Consider the following 4,338-nt stretch of genomic DNA (forward strand, 5'->3'; position numbering starts at 1 on the left):
TGAGAGCTCGGTAGCTCCAATATGACATCTTATTTCATGTTGTTCAGACTAGCTGTTAGGAGAAAGCAGGGACTATGTGTTCTTCAGAACACCCAGTCTAGTGCCTGCCATGTAGAAAGTGCTCCGTAATTATTTGTTGAATAAATGAATAAGCTTGATACTAAGTCTTGATCCTCAGTACTTACGCAATAATTATTAGTTGACATCTGAATGGGAAGATTTTTTGATGAAATAACCCTGATCAGATCTCGGTCTAGACGGGTAACTTTGGCAACAAGACAGTGGGGAATTCGGAGGAGTCAGGATGGGAACGAAGGACGTTATTGGAAGGCTTTGCAATAATCTGTGTTAATGGCATCCATCAAGATAGGAAATTCTAAAGGAGGGGGAGCAGAGGGAGGTTGAGGCCCCGAATAATTAGCTCCGTTTGGACCTGTTAAGAGTGAGGCCGTAGTGGGGAGGGCTGGGTACCTGGTGAAGCATTCATCTGGAGGACCTGGGGGAGAGGTCATCATGAGACAAGTCAAGTGTGGTTGATGCCATTGGCCTAGACTCAGCTCCCAGGGACAATGTGAAGGCGGAGGGGGTGGAAGAAACAGTCAGTGAACTGTGGAAAACCCCAGTGAGCCAAAGGGAAGACAGGGTCATAGGCAGACTGAGAAAGCAGCTCCTGACTTGTCTGGGACAGACTCCAGTGTCAGGCAGGGTGACTGTTTGAGAGCGGTCGGGGATAGGTTCTGCATGCTCTGTGTGTGTGCATTCACGGGTCTGGGTCTGGAGTCAGACCAGCTGGGCTGATTTGGCTCCACCGGAACTAGCATGTCTGACTGTGTGCAGATTACTTGACCTGCCAGAACCTCCTCTTCCACTCTGTAAAGTAGAGATACTGAAGCCGCCTCCCCCGTTTGCTGTAGGGATTAAATGAAATGAAGCACGTAAAGTCACTAGGAAGACAGCGTCCACACAAGGCAGCTAATGATCACTCCAGTGGTTTCGGGGGTGGGTTGGCACCTCACCTGGTTTTCGGCCTCTGAATGTGTTTGTCGCTCATGAGGCCCCAAACCTGATCTCTGGACCCCTCCATGGATCCTGGATGAGGACATCTGAGGTCCAAAGTTGCTGAAGCTCCCCCAGCAAGCTAGAGCTGGAGCTGGGCCTGGAATATCAGCCCCCTGGCTTCCATTTCTGTACCACAGCTTTCCTGGAACACAGACCCACAGGGTGGATTTGACAAGGGATCTGGCCACGTGTCAGGATGGCATTTGAGAGAGGAAGAAAGTTTCAAATGATGTATTTCATCATCTGACGCTCTGAGACAGGGAAGTCACCCATCCACCACTTCAGTGGGGCTTTCTGAATCCACCCCACTCCCACCCCCCTCCCCCCAACAGCGATGCTATCATTGCTCTGGGGCTCTGGATGCTGCAGCTTCAGGTCCAGACTCCTCTTCCTGGGACCAGGGACAAGAACAGCCAGTTCCTACCCTTCGCGCATTCACTTCCAGAAGCATGAAGTGCTGTTGCCTAAGCTCTTCCTGCTGCCTTCTCCCCTCCCCCTGGCCACGTTATCACCACTGTTGATTATTCATGGGGAAGAGGTATAGACAGGGTCACTGGATGCTGAAAGGAATCCGGTCTTCCTCCCTTTGGGACTATGGAGCTTCAGTCTGGATTCTTCCTCCTGGAGGCTGGCCAACTTGTATCACATGTGATCTTTGCTGGCTTCAGAAGAGTCCCAGGGTCCTCGCCAGCACCATCTCTGCTTTGCTTGGCTTCCTTCCAAGCCTGGACTCATTGACAGGTGGAGTAGGGTGGACAGACGGACACAAACTAGGCTTTGAAAATATCTCATGAGCTATGATGGAACATATTCCTTCTCTCAGTTTCCTCATCTGTGAAATGGGAGTAAAACCTGCTATCAGGGTTGCAGAGCAACCCAAGTGATGAGGTGAAGGGACTTTGAAAAGCCCTATTCAGATGTCACTTTTCATAATATTTGAACTGGCAGGGAGCCGCACCCTAAAAGAACACAGTGTCATTCAGGCCTTTTCCTAAGTGGATCTGGCATCTCGTGTGCCGCTCACAAGCAGAGACTCACGCCGACTCCTGGGCTACTTTGGCCTGTTGTCTGCTGTATTTTAAGATTGTACGTTGTGAATGTGTAGCGCTGCACTTACTCTGCAGAGGTCAGTGTGTACTCCAAGGACACAATGTGGCCCGAGAATCTGGGGCCTGTTTTTCCCTTAAATATTGAATTCCCACTGAGCAAGGAGGTTCCTTTTATAAGGAAACGTGTGTTCTTTCACTGGCCAGACAAAGCAGGCAGGCTCTTGCTGGTGCCCAGGGGTCATGCAAAGCCCCTCCCTGCAGGATTCATCATCCTGACATTGGCCTTCGAGGTCCTGGTGAGGCCAAAACCAGCTTCCTTTCCCTGGACCATAGTCTCTGGGGTAAACCACCCCCACCCAGCAAAGTGAACGTGAAAGTCGCTCAGTTGTGTCCGACTGTTTGTGACCGCAGGGACTATACCATCCGTGGAATTCTCCAGGCCAGAATACTGGAGTGGGTGGCCTTTCCCTTCTCCAGGGGATCTTCCCAACCCAGGGATCCAACCCAGGTCTCCTGCATTGCAAGTGGATTCTTTACCAGCTGAGCCACCAGGGAAGCCCAAGAATACTGGACTGGGTAGCATATCCCTTCTCCAGCGGATCTTCCCAACCCAAGAATCGAATCGGGGTCTCCTGCATTGCAGGCAACTGAGTTATGAGGGAAGCCTTGCCCAACAAAACAGTCTTTGAAATACTCATTTGAAGATTGCTCCAAAACCTACTTTCAACCCCACTAACGTGAGTTCTTCCCTGAAAACACCCGGTAGCTCAGCCCAGCCCCCCTCCCCACCTGGTTACTTCCATTTGCTATCTCCCGGCCAGGGAGGCAGCTACTGGTCATGACCATCCCTGGAGCTGGGCAGGTCAGTGGGCCGCGGTGCGGGCTCTCAGCTAGCTCATGTTTGTGCCTGCCAGGCACTTGCGGGCTTCTAGAAAAAAGACTGTGTGGGAGGATGGAGCCAAATTGGGCTGCAGTTGAAACCATCCTGAGCACTGACGGATTTGACTAAGACGGGGGAGGAAGAGGGCCCCTCGCAAAAGTAGCCAGAGCTTAAAATGGAGCTGGCAGCTTGCAGTCTGGGGGCTGAGTCTAGCCCCTTACCCAGCTTGTGCCCCAAGACTGGATGGTTTTGGGAACTACAGGAGACACAGACTTGGAGAAAGTCCTGATAACCCCTCTCAGCCACTCTCTGGGCGTTTTCAGGGTCCTCGGGCCATCAGACTCCACGAGCATGGTGCTCCTGGCATTGCTCGGCTCTGAAGGCTTGTTTGCTGTTCCGGAGACTCCGAGCCCCTCTCTGCTGAGAGACGGCAGCAGCACACACATCAGTCCCATCTCTTCTGAGAGACGGCATCACACCAAGAGCACAGGCCCTAGGACTGCAAGGACCCGGGTCTGAGTCCCAGCACACTGGTCCTACCAACGTGACTCTGAGCTTCAGTTTCCTCACCTCGGAATAGTAATCTCTATCCCGAGGCTGTTGGGAAATGACAGACTTCATGTACATCACCAGGCGCACAGAGTAACTACTGTAGATGAAGGATTTGACGGATTCAGCCCCAGTGGAGGAAGGTGTCCCTTCATCCGGTTCTAATGGAGAAATGTAACTGAGCTGTCCTTGATGAGATGACAACATCTGGCAAAGACCCCTCTTTCAGACCCGCCGCTCCTCCCCGCCCGGAATTAAACGCACTAATAAACTGGGTGGTGTCTGCAGGCGCCTTTAGAAACCTGAGGCTTCCTGGGGGCAAGTTCCTGGGCTGGGTGGAAGGGCCTGCTTACTCTGCAGATTGCTGTAACTTTGCATCTGATTTGCATACGCTTGGAGGTGGGGGAGCCCTGCAGTTTCTTCTGGCATTTCCGAGTTAAAATATTGCTGCTTCTCCAGGCAGACCAGATATCGATTTTCTTCTTCTGCAGTCACTTCTCTAACCACTCCGAGGGGCCTGACTCCTTCACCCAGGGAATGGGGAATGAGAGGGTGGGGGAGGCAGAGGACGGGGGAAGGGAGGCGCGACGGTGTGGGCCTTCGAGCTCCTGCCGTCCTGGGGGAGGAGAAGGAGCTCCGACCAGGAGGATGGAGACAGCAGAGAGGGCATTTTCTCCCTCGGGTCCGTCCCAGTGCATTCCCGCCCGGCATCCCTGCTCTGACTCTAGGGATGCCCCGGGTCCACTTGCCAGTGTGGTCCAGCGGCAGGGTGGGGACGCGCAGGGCTGGGGGGGGGGGAGC

The sequence above is a fragment of the Bison bison genome, unplaced genomic scaffold (genome assembly GCF_000754665.1).
Source record: "Bison bison bison isolate TAMUID 2011002044 unplaced genomic scaffold, Bison_UMD1.0 scf7180017864338, whole genome shotgun sequence".
Lineage (NCBI taxonomy): Eukaryota > Metazoa > Chordata > Mammalia > Artiodactyla > Bovidae > Bison > Bison bison.